The 13,533-nt window shown below is 41.1% G+C and overlaps 1 protein-coding gene across 11 annotated transcripts in view; it reads left to right on the top strand.

The window, feature by feature from the left end:
- The window catches only part of LOC145344036 (ataxin-7-like protein 1), a 253,456-nt gene that overhangs the window by 92,967 nt on the left and 146,956 nt on the right, over positions 1–13,533 (top strand). The gene's annotated exons all lie outside the window — the stretch shown is intronic.

Genomic DNA, 13,533 nt, shown 5'->3' on the forward strand with positions numbered 1-13,533 from the left:
GGCTACTTCATCTGGAATGGAATGGAACCCTGCCTTGTTAGTGCTATTCTGAACCACACACGAGTCTGGCTAACCAAGCTAACAGCTGCCCCCCTCCCCCAATTCAGGTTTATGAATGTAAGTTAATTCTTGCTTCAGTGTACAGTTCCTTGTTTAGTTTTTAAATATCAGAAATCTTTGCTTCCCCAAACACAAATTCATAACTCTCTTCCCACACCCACTTCCAAAAGGCTGCAGGTGGTGGGGCATTTGGAACTTTAAAGATCAAGAGTAATCAGTTTGTGGGGCAAGGGCGGACAAATAGAGTTGAGGTAGAGATCTGTCAGTATCTATTTGAATGACACAGCAGACTCGAGGGGCTGAATGGCGGGCTACAGTTCCTAATATTCCTGTAAGGTTTTCATTTTAATAATCTCTCCCTTCAGGATGTCCTTCAAGGTTATTTTCTAACTTTAAATGTCAATTTCTAAACCACTGAATTGGGGAATACTTTATTCCATTAGTCTGTTGCATCCTTAAATGATAGAATTATAAGATTGTCATGCCATCTCTCTGCGACATGCTGTCTCAGAAATTCAGGTCAGCCTGTTGTTGGAGCTGGAGTAGGCAGGCAAAATTTCCTTCAGTACAGTCCCTTAGAATCTGAATAGAATCAGAAATTTAAAAAGAAAAAGTGAAATATATTTGCAAAATCATTGGTAAAATTAATAGTTTTATTGATGATCATGCACTTGTTCTCTCATTTACTTGCCTTAGACTGAACCAGAAAAATAACAACATAGCTTTGCACTGTTGTCTTAGAAAGGTATAGATGGAGTAATTGCAGATCAGTTAGTGGTGGGCAAATAATTGAAAAAGAATTCAGAGGGACAGTATAAATCATCATTTAGAAAGGCAGGTTAATTAAGGACAGATTTGTTAAGAGGCCATGTCTGACTGGTTATTTTGAGGAGCTAAAAATCAAATGCACTTGATTAGTCTGCATGGATCTTGGCAAGGCTTTTGACAAAGTCCCACGTGGCAAAATTGCTCAAAAGAGTAGTAGGATCTCACAATACCCAAGTTTAAGTTGGATCCAAAATGACTTCTGTAGCAAGAAGCAAAGTGGAATGGTTGACAGTTGATTTTGTCACTGAAAGGTTGTTTCCTGTAGTGTTTCATTACGTTCAGCATTTGGTCCTTTGTTGTTCATGAGATATGTATCAGCGATTTAGACTTAAATGTAGGGGGCATGACGAAGAAGTTTGAGGATGATACGAAAATTGGTTTGAGAGTGAGAGTGAGGAAGACAGCTGTAGCCTGCGGGGTGCTATTAATGGACTGGTCAGGTGGACAGGAAAGTGGAAAATGGAATTCCATCCAGAGGTCATGCATATGGGGAGTGGGGAGGGGCGGTCAAATATGACAAGGAAATACTCAATGATAGCATTCTGGGATGTACAGGGGAACTTTGGAGTACGTGATTGCTGAAGATAGCAGGACAGGTAGATAAAGTGGCAAAGAAGGCACATGGGATACATTTCTTTACTAGCTGAGGCCTAAATATAAAAATTAGATTATGCTACAACTGTATAAAGTGCCAATTAGACCACAGCTAGAGACCATTCACAGTTGTGGTCACCACGTGTGAAGAATCAGGTTGGGTACAGAGGAGATTTACAAGTATTAACAGACAGAATTTCGACTTTGAGGGACAATTGTGTGGGGTGGGGTTGATTGCTTAAGAACAGAAGGGGTTTAAAGTTTTAATGTTTACTTATTAGTGTCGTAAGTAGGCTTACACTAACACTGCAATAAAGTTATTGTGAAAATCCCCTAGGCGCCACACTCCGGCGCCTGTTCAGGTACACTGAAGGAGAATTTAGCATGGCCAATGTACCTCACTAGCACATCTTTCGGAGTGTGGGAGGAAATCGGAACACCCAGAGGAAAAACACGTAGACACAGAATGTGCAAACTCTGCACAGGCAATCATCTGAGCCAGGAACTGAACCCAGATCCCTGGCGCTGTGAGGCAATAGTGCTAACCACTGTGCCTCGTGCTACCCATGCCATTGTTTGGAGGGGGTGGCTGAGGTGCACAATATGGAAGTATCTAGATAGAGTGGATAGAAAGGACCTATTTCCATTAGTAAGCAGGTCAAATACCAGGGGCCCACAGATCTAAAAGAATTGGTAACAGGATTAGACAGATGCTGAAAAGTATTTCTTTTGCCCAGATGGTGATTGGGGTCTGGAACTCATTGTCTGAAAGGGTAGTAGATGCTGAAATCCTCAATGCATTTAGAAACTATTTGAGTATGCACCCAAAATGCTGTAATGAGCAGGGCTGTGCACTAAGAGCTGGACATTTGTATTAAGCTGGATAATTCTTTCTCCACTGGCACAAACATAATGGGCAAAAGGCCTCTGCCTGTGCTGTTAAAATTTCCGTGTTTTTACAGGATATACTTTTTCTCTGATTGTGTGCATTCACTTGATTATGGCACTATACCCTGCCAACCACAACTGCATAAAGGTACATGTTCTCTCTTGGGTACAGTTATACATTTAGTTTTGCACTGATAGTATATATTTGTGGTGTCACCACAAAAGTGGCAGTATGGCTAAAGTCATGAATTGTGGGACTTCCTCGACAGGACTATCTCATACCACTTTGAATTGACATCAGACACAGTATAACTGAGTCAGAATGGCAGAAGCTGCAGTTATATAAGCATGTAATCCAGTGCTTCATGGTCAGTTGTGCCAATTTTTAGAAGGGATGTTACCAGATAGTAATTAGCTTTTGTATTTACCTCTATTACAACAATGACTACACCTCAGAAGTACTTCATTGTCTGTGAAGAGGTCTGTGATGTCTTGAGGTCATGAAAGCTGAAATATAATTGAACTGTTTTAATTTTCCTCCTTTTACTTATGCCTAAGTAGCTGACTTATGGCTACAGTTGAAATACTGCTTTTTAAAATGCTGGACTAATCTCCTGGGTAAGTAGAAGTCAGATGTGCCGCTGAATCCTGGACTGTGCACAATTCTGTGACAATGACTTCCAGACCAACTATACATTAATACTCACTGGGTGAGAAATTGGGATAATTTGTGCCTTTTTTGGGTGCTGTGAGTACCCTTGAAGCTACAGAATGGCATCTGTGTTGCATGTACCTTTGGATGCATCCCATAAGATACTGTTTTGGTGAAGGCCTTGCAGTAAAAGATCTATGCAGGATAGGTAAATGATGACTCAGTTTGCGATAAAATTTTGATTTGACACCACTGAAGACATCTGGAGCTCAGTTTGGCTTTTTCCTGGCTGTTGCTTCAATTTTACTGGTGTTTGATGCTTCATTGCTTAAAGTTACTTTGGTCAGTGAAAGAGGAAAGGTCATGTGTGATGAGTGGGCAGTTAGAGACTAGGAGTTGTGTGGCAGATGCTGTAGAACCTTTTGCTGACTTCATGTTTTTGCAAAAGCCACTTGCTTCCAGAAATGTTTTCATGAGTAGCCAATTCCGTTGGAAACAGAACACTGTGTCAAATGAACTGAGGGCTTCCTGAGCAGGATAAGTTGCTGGAAGAGGAAGAAGGGTTCAAAACAGGAGGCAATGTCAGTCTGAACTTCAGCAAGGAATACTGCATCGAGTGCTGCACTTCACTAAAAGTTCTCATTGACATCTGTCACTTGCAGTCACAACTGCAAACATAGAACAGGCCCAAGTCTACATTATAGAACATAGAACACTACAGCACAAACAGGCCCTTCGGCCCACGAGTTGCGCCGATCACATCAACACCTACCAATCTATAGACCTATCTATAACCCCCAATCCCATAAAACCCCATATACTCATCCAGAAGTCTTTTAAAAGACCCCAGCGAGTTCGCCTCCACCACCACTGACGGCAGCCGATTCCATTCACTCACCACCCTCTGAGTGAAAAACTTACCCCTAACATCACTTCTGTACTTTTCTCCCCGCACCTTAAATCTGTGTCCTCTCGTAGCGACCATTTCAACCCGGGGAAATAGCCTCTGAGAATCCACCCTATCTATTCCTCTCAACATTTTATAAACTTCTATCAGGTCGCCTCTCAACCTTCGTCTCTCCAGGGAAAAGAGACCCAGCTCCCTCAACCTAACTTCATAAGGCATGCCTCCCAGTCCAGGCAACATCCTTGTAAATCTCCTCTGTACCCTTTCAATAGCTTCTACATCTTTCCTATAGTGAGGCGACCAGAACTGCGCACAGATGAGATCAGCAGATGAGCTGAGAGAGGGATGGAATTTGATATTAAAAGGTGGAAATAGAGGTGGTTTTAGCTTTGTTTTTGTGTGTCTTCACAAACATAACTTTTTTCCCTTTAGGAAATAGTGGGGATTTGGTGGTAGGATTTCTGTGCTGATTATCAGCGTGTTGAACCATTTTATGAATGCCCCTTCCATGGCCAACATACATCTTTCCCTTCCATTTTGTATTACCATGTTGTTCCTTGCTTTGCACCCCTATATTCTTAACTAGTTTCACAGCTAAGAAACATTGCATAATGACCAGTGACTTGAGCAGTAAAACCCTCAGGATCTCTTCCCTGCTCCAATTCATTAAATATATTTACATTTGGTACATCATCTTCCACCATGCCTTTGTGAAATCTCATAATGCTATATTTCTCTGTATTAAACAGCATCTATAATTACTCTGCCCACTGATCAAAATGTTTTAGAATGTGTGTGCATTGGCATTAATCATTTGCCATTATTCTCAATTTGGCATTGTCTGCAAAGCAAACATATTGGTCAGAAAGTTGGAAACAATAGAGGCCTCAATACTGAACCATGTGGCAACCCATTGATAACTGGTTGCAATCAGGTAGCTGCCCATGTGCAAATGTTCATTCTCTACCAGTTACCATTTGTAAACCTAGAATCATGGGTTATAACATAGAAAAGGCCATTTAGCCCATGTCTGTGCTGGCACTGTGATGGAGCAAGACACGGGCCGAATTGCCTCATTCTGCACATTCTTCCTATTCAGATATTCCAATTTTCTCTTGAATACCTCAATTGAACCTGCCTCCACCACACTCTCAGGTAGTACATTCCAGATTCCAACTTGCTTTGTGAAGAACTATTTCCTCGTTTCGCCATTCTTGTGCCAATTATCTGAAATCTGTGTGCTCTGTTTCTCAATCCTTCCACCACTGGGAAGTTACTTCTTTCCTACATACTGCCATGCCCCGCATGATTTTGAACATCTCTATCAAATCTCTTAATCTTTTCCATTCTATGTAACTTAAATTCCTCATCTCTGGTACCTCTCTTGTGAATCTTTTCTGTACCCTCTCAAATGCCTTCACAATCTTTCTAAAGTATGCTGCCCAGATCTGTACACACTTCTCCAATTGAGGCAGAACCAGTATTTTATAATGTAGTTTTAAAAATATAATTTGTACTCTATGCCCCTATTGATAAAGCACAGGACTCTACATGGTTTATTAACCACATTCTCAAACTGCCCTGCCCACCATAAATGATTGATGCACACATAGACTGAAGTCGCTCTGCTCCTGGATCCACTTATTCCCTTTTATATTGTCTCTCTTCCTTTATTTCTTTCTACCAAAATGAAGCAGTTCATGCTTCTCTGCATTAAATTTGAATTATCACTTGTCCACCTGTTCCACAAACTCTAGACTATCCTCAGCACTTACCAATACTTACTAGTTTTGTATTTTTCACAAATTTGAAAATTGTGCACTGTACGCCAAGACCTAGGTAATTAATGTAATACATTAATACATGTATACATCAAGAAGAGCAGGAATCCAAGCATCAACTCCCGAGGAGCTCCACTATAAATGTTTCTCTAACCCAAAAACATCTGTGAAAATATGTATACCGTCTGTGTCCTGTCAATCAGCCAGTTTCTTATCCAAGTTGGTACTGTCTCTTTTATTCCAGGCTCTCTAGTATTGCTTGTAAGTCTGTTTTGCAGCACTTTATCAAATATCTTTTAGAATTCTATGTACACCACATCAACTGCATTACCCCAACCAACCCTCTCTGTTACCTATTCATAAAACTCAATCAAGTTAGTTAAACACGATTTGTCCATAGCAAATCCATGTTGACTTGCTTCATTCACCTGCATTTAGCCAAATGATTATTAATGTTGCCCTAAGTTATCGTTTCTAAAAGCTTCTCCAACACTTTGCTTAAACTAACTGGCCTGTATTGGCCTGGTTTACATTTACACCCTGTTTTGAGCAAGGGTAAAACATTTCTTTCTCTAGTCCTTTGGCACAATCCACATATAAGAAAGATTGGGAAATTATGCAATCTTCACTCTCGTTTCCTTCAGTATCCATTGATGCATCTCATTTGGTACCAGTGCTGTATCAACTTCCAATTCAGACAGTCTATCCAACATCACCATCTGGATTTGTTTGCCCTACCTTTTACTTTTGTGGGAATATACTTTGACTGTGCCGGAACTACCTCTTCTTTGAAGGCAGCCCATTGTTCAATTACAGATCTTTCTGTTGACCTTTGATTCCACTTTATCTGGGTCAGATCTGTTCTTAAGCCCATTAAAGTTGGCTTTCAGCCCAGTTAATTATTCTTACTCTGGATTGTTTCTTGTTCTTTTCCATAACCTTATGGTACAATGATCATTGTGCCTAAATGTTTGACGCTTGATCCATTTAGCCCACCTCATTCCCAAGAATTCCAACAAAGCCTCCTTTCTTGTTGAACTGGAAACATGGTACTGTAGAAAATTCTCCTGAATGTACTCGAGAAACTCTTGCCCCTTTCTTTTTCCACTCTTATCCCAGGCTATATTTGGGTAATTAACGTACCTCATTATAGCTACTCTAATTCTTGCACTGCTGTCATTTTCTTACAAGTTTGTTCCCCCATATCTTTCCTACTACTTGGAGGTTAGAGATTACAGCAAGCAATGAGATTGCACCTTTTTATTCCATAGCTCCTGCCAAATAGATTACATCCTTGATCCCTCTAGGATAGACCGTACTCTCTCTTCAGCACTGCAATGTTCTCCTTAATGAATACTGCCACTCATCCTCTTTCCTATCCTTGGTAAACATCTCGGCCAGGATTCTCCCAAAAAAAATTCTAAGTCCCTTATTTCATGAAAATGGGAGTAACTCCTGCTGGTTTTTTAGTGTGATTTTCAGAATGAATTTCCCACATTCTGGGCATTGCAGAGTGACTTAGTGGGATTCTCTCTACAAATCAGTGGGTGGGGCCTATTTCCACCCAGGAGGCCAGCAGCTTGGCACTGAGCGGGCCACTGCGTATGTGCCGTTCTTTCAGTTTCGAAATTGGCGCATGCGCGTAGCCCCACACTGTCAGCCTCCTGATCACTGGCCAGCCCCGTGATTCCCCATCGTTGCCCCTATATCCCCACCTCCTGATTACTGCCCAGCCCCATGATTTGCCATCATTGCCTCCTGTATCCCCACCTCCTGATTGCTGGCCAGCCCTGTGACTCCCCATCACTGGCCTACTGACCCCCTCCACCATTCCTCACCCCAGATCGCTGGCCTCTCGGACCTCCATGGGCCAGTCTCGATCTCCGGATTTCTACCTCCCCAAAACCACCCAAACCAGCCCCAATCACAGTGCAGTGTGGCAGCTGGACACCGCCCCCCCCCCCCCCCCCCACTGATCACCCCCAACTGGCCTCCTGCCCCCTTGGCATTGCCTAATGCATAGTGGGCACTGCCAAAGCACTCCTTGGGCATTGCAGTTTTCCCCCAGGCAGTGTCAGGGGCCAAGCTGGCACTGTTCAAGGGGCACCTCCCTTATCCCTGACCTCCTGGGAGACTTCCATGGCCTCTATTCCCTCTAGTGGGATTGGGCCACTTGTTCCCCATTCATGGGGAGCAGTAGTAAACCCCAGTAGTGGTTTGGGTTGGGGGGGGGGGGGAGGGGGAGGGGGGAGCAGAGGAGAGAGAGAGAGGCTAGCAGGCCCAGAGTCTTCAGTCCAGGGCTTGCTAATCATATTTAAATGAGAATTTAAATATTGAAATCAGCTCGACGATGAAGTCTTGTGCAGAGGTGATGACGCTACAAATCTTGGACTGGGAGATTCATGGAAGCCTTGGCACCCAGCGGGAAAGGCCGTGAAACAGCCACTGCTGATGTCTTCCGGCCTGTTGCACTACTAGAGTGCAACAGGCCAGGATTCATCTGATGAAGGAGCAGCGCTCCGAAAGCTCGTGATACCAAATAAACCTGTTGGATTGAACCTGAAGTTGTGATACTTGTTAGTGTGCCCACCCCAATCCAACACCGGCATCTCCACATCATGGCTCTTAAGTTGAAGCCAATTAATACATTACTATTTCCTAGCATCAAACAGAAAATGAACTGTGGCTCTGCGAGCAGGGAATTCTATGGAGAGTAATTCACCTCCAGGCCCCTTTAAAGCCTGTCAATCATCCACAGAGCACAGGTCATGAGTGTGATAGAAGACTCTCCACTTGTCTGGATGACTGCGACAATACTCGAAGCTCGACGTCATCCAGAACAAAACAGCCTGCTTGTTTGATACCCCGTTCACCGTTTTAAATATTCACTCCCTGCTCTGCTGATGCACAGTGGCAGAAATGTGTAGCATCCATAAGCATCCTCACTGCAGCAAGGGTCCTTCAGAAGTGTTTTCCAAATCTATGAGCTTCATCACCTCGAAGGACAAGGACAGCAGATGCATGGAAAAATGACAAGCTCCAAGCTCCCTTCCACATCACAAACCATTCTGGCAACCCCCTCCCCTTCAGGCTCCACAGCCATTCGGTGACATCTTTAACCCTGGTACACAGGGAGCAATGTACCATGCATCTGTATCTCGGATTCATGTCTGCAGCTGCAAAAACACCTGTCTATATCTAATATATTCTCATCTATCCCAGGGACTTTGACCTCGTAGATTTGCCTATTATGTTGGATAGTGCCACATGCCTTCTTGAAATCCAGAAGCTAACATTCACATATGTTTGTAGCTCTTGAAGAAATCCAAAACAAAATAGTTGCGCATGACCTCCCACTCCTAAAATCACCCTGACTATTTTGGATTAGGTAATGCCCCATAAGATGCCCTATTATGTAAACCTTTATAATACTTTTAAACATTTTTACGACAAGTAAAAGATGGCTTCAATGTCTGTAATCTGATTATCTCCCTCAACCATGGCCACTTCAAAGATAGGACCAATGTTTTCTATTTCCCAGGCCTCGAGGATTTGGTTTGCAACCAGTAAACTCTGAAACTGAAAAATTAGTAATTATAACATACACATGTGAGTAAATAACTTGTGTTGCATTTTAACAATGATTTTTATTGTGTGGATGAGTCAGAGCAAGTGCGAGTAATTGCAGGTGAGGGAGTGGGTGAGTACACTGGTGAGCGAGGAACATGCGAGTGAGTGTGTTAGTTACATCTCTCCATTACCACTGTCCATTGTGTGGTTAGCACAGCTGCTTCACACATTAGGGACCCAGGAACAATTCTCAGTGTGGAACATTGTCTGTGTGGAGTCCGCACGTTCTCCCCATATCCACATGTTCTTCCCAAGTCCGCGTGAGTTTCCTCCGCGTGCTCTGGTTTCCACCCATAGTCTGAAAGGTGTGCATGAGCTATGCTAAATTGTCCCTCAGTGTACCTGAACAGATGCCGGAGTGTGACGACTAGGGAATTTTCACAATAACTTCATTGCAGTATTAATGTAAGCCTACATGTGACACTAATAAATAAACCATTTTGGTGTGCACGTTTTCTTTCTTTGAATTCAGTTCTTAAAACTCGACTGCTGTCTTCAATCTGATGGAATTTATTTTGGTTACTGGTGGCTAATGTAATTTGAATGTTCTTTTTGAAAAAAGGATAATTGAAACCACATTCAGTAATACCACAGTTGGAAAAGTCATCATGCATTGTGTGAGCATAGGAGCATTTTCTCCATTTGTGTTTTCAGTAAGATTTTAAATGCTTTCTTTATGAATGCACTTAGAAAATTTGCCACACACCAGGATCAAAACATTGTGTTTATCAATACACTTGAGTTGGCTTTGATTCCTTGCTTGTTGCGGCCGATAAGTATATTTAGTAGACTGAGGTAATTTGATTGGCAAAATCTATTGATTGGACATAGCGGCAAATGAGTGGATCCTCGTGGCAGAATTCCTGGAGAATCTTAGGCTTTGCAATGATAAATGCAATACATATTACAATATTTTAATGCAATTGGGAGTTATTTTTTCTGAGTGAATGGAAATGTGAAGCGATTCAGTTTGGAAGGTAGAACGCAGAGAAACAAAATAACGTGAAAGGCACAATTCTAAAGGGGCTGAAAGAGTGAAATGACGTCTTTGTGTCTATGCATAAATTTTTGAAGGTGATAGGACAGTTGAGAGTGGAATTAATAAAGAATACAGTGTTGTAGGCTTTACTAATGGGGGGCATACAATACAATATCAAGTAAGTCATGTTAAACTTGTATAGAGCAGTAGTTCTGCCTTAACTAGAGTATTGTGTCCATTTCTGGGTGCGACACGTTGGTGAGGTTACAGAAAAGGTTCATGAGAATTTTTCCAGGGATTTGGAACTTCAATTTTGGTGAAGCTTTTAAAAATCATGAGAGATCTAGGCAAAATAGATAAGGGAAGAATTGTTTCCATTGATGGAAAAGTCAATAACCAGAGGGTACAAACTTAATGTAATTAGCAAAAAAACCAATGGTGACACGAGGATTTTTTTCTCATGCAGTGAGTGGTTCAGATCTGGAATTAGTGTGTGGTGGAGGCAAATTCAGTTGAGGCATTCAAAAGATAATTGGAATATTATCTGAAAAAAAATGTGCAAGTTACTGGAATGGCACCAGATAAATCAGAACAGAAGAATAGGAGTAGACCGTTCAGCCCTTTGAGCCTGCTCCACCATTCAGTGAGATCTGGCATGATCTTCTACTTCAACACCACTTCCTCCACTCTCTCTGTATCACTTGAAGTTTTTAATATGTAAGAATCTATTGATTTCAGTCTTCAACATACTGAACAACTGAACCTCCACAGGGCAGAGAATTCCAAAGCTGTACCATCTTCTTAGTGAAGAAATTATTCCTCATTTCAGCCCTAAATGGCCTGCCACTCATTCTGAAATTGTGCCCCCGGTTCTAACCCCCAATCAGGGGAAACATCCTTCCTGAAACTATCCTGTTGAGCCCTGTAAGAATTTTGTAAGTTTGAATAAGATCTAAACCCCAGAGAATAAAGGCCAAGTCTATTTAATTTTTTCTCTTAGGGCAATTCCTCTATTCCAGGAAGTAGTCTGGTGAACCTTTGTTGCAATATCTTTCCTTGGATTAGGAGACCAAAATTGTGCACAATATTCCCAGCGTGGTCTCACAAAGACTGTAAATAATTGCAGTAAGAGATCTTTACTCTTATGATCAAATCTTCATGCAATTAAGGCCAGCATACTATTTGCCGCCTTAATTGCTTGCTGTCCCGCATATTAGCTTTCAGTAACTCAGGAACTCAGACATCCAAGTCCCTTTTGAAGTTCAACATTTCCCAGCCTCATCATTTAAAAAATACGCTATTTCTGTTTTTCTTACCAAAGTGAAAAAGATCACATTTCTCCACATTGTGCCAACTGCCAAAATTTTGCCCAATCATTTACCTTCCCTAAATTCCCTTGAAGCATTCTTGTATCTTCCTCATAAATCACATTTCTGCCTTGTTTTGTGTCATCTGCAAACTTGAAAATTGAATTCCAACATCTAGATTACATATTTTCCTGACTTCAATTGTAATGAATCCACATTTTGTTTTGCTAATCTTTTCCTTACATACTTACAGAAGCTTTCTCAGCCCATTTTTATGTTTCTCGCTAGTTTATTCTCTTTCCCTTTCTTAAGCTTTTTCTTGATGTTCCTTTCAGAATTTTAAAATGCTCCCGATCTTCAGACTTACCTTTTTTTTAAACAACTTAATACCTCTCTTCGTGATCAATCTTTTGATTTTTTTTGTTAGCCACGGTTGGAACACTTTTCCTGCTGGGTTTTTGTGCATTAAAGGAAAGTATTTTGTCGTAAACTATGCATTATTTGTTTAAATGTTAGTCATTGCCTGTCTGCCATCATACATTTTAACAGTTTTCCAATCCATCGTGTCTAATTTGCCCCTCAAACCTTCACTGTTTTCTTTGTTTAGATTTATGACTTTAGTTACTGATTGAATTGCGTCACCTTGATTACAACTTGATGTAAAATTCTACCATATGATAATGTTGGAATAGTTTAGGTTAGAGGGTCATTAGATTGGTTCCACTGGTCGGCGCAACATCGAGGGCCGAAGGGTCTGTACTGCGCTGTAATGTTCTATGTTCTATATTATGGCCTCTCTTTCCTAAAGGCTCCTTTCCAAAAAGAAAACCATCTCACATACATTCCAAAGTTTGTCCTCCACATTAAAATGAATTATGTTTCCCCAATCTATATGTAGATTGAAATCTCCCATGATTATTGTACTACCCTTATTACACACCCCTCTAATTTCCTGATTTATGCTGTGATTTACATTACCGTCGCTCTTTGGCCTATAACAACTCCCACTAATGTTTTTGGCCCCTTATTGTTTCTTAATGCTACCCAATTCTATATCTTGATATTTGGAACTAGGATCACCTCGCACTAGAGTATTAATGTCCTTTTTAACTAATAGAGCTACCACATTTTCCCTGTCTCCTTCCTGAATGTCACATACCTTTAGATATTCAGGTTCTACCTTTGAATTCTAGTAACCATATCTTGGTAATGGCAATCAGGTCACACATTTGAATTTCTGGTTGAGCTCACAGTTTATCTGTTTTATTGTGAATACTGTGAACATTCAAGTATGGAGTCCTTAATTCAGTTTTTCTTCACTGTTTTGTAAACTCTGGGCCTATCTGCTGTCACTCTCCCTTCCTTCTGTACTCTGATTATCATTATCTTTATAGCTATTTGAGCTATTATCTTATTGTTTCCTTTTAATTTATTCAATCTTCCCCTATATGATCCCTTACCCTCAATATTTAGTTTAAAGCGCTACATTATACAACTGATTATAGATCTCTCGAGAACACTGGTCCCAGCATGATTCAAGTGAAGTCCCACTTTCCCCAATATTAGTACCAGTGCTTAACAAACCAGAACTCACTTCTCCCACACAGGTCTTTTAGTCACGCATTATTCTCTAATCATATTTATTCTATGTCAATTTGCATGTGGCTCAGGTAATATTCCAGAAATTATTATCTTTTGAGTTTTTTTTTAGTGCCTACCACCAGATAATCCCTTTGTAGAAGTTCTATCCTAGTCTTACTTATGTCATTGATACCCGATGCCGCCACCGTAATGCTAATTTTTAACTAATTACTAAAAGTAAACAAAACTAGACTTCAGAAAGAAATTAAACCATCAGATCCCCTCACTCATCAAACTCCCGGCTTCACACACATTCCACTGAGTGC

Source organism: Carcharhinus amblyrhynchos, chromosome 6, assembly GCF_965287045.1.
Source record: "Carcharhinus amblyrhynchos chromosome 6, sCarAmb.v2.hapA, whole genome shotgun sequence".
Classification (NCBI taxonomy): domain Eukaryota; kingdom Metazoa; phylum Chordata; class Chondrichthyes; order Carcharhiniformes; family Carcharhinidae; genus Carcharhinus; species Carcharhinus amblyrhynchos.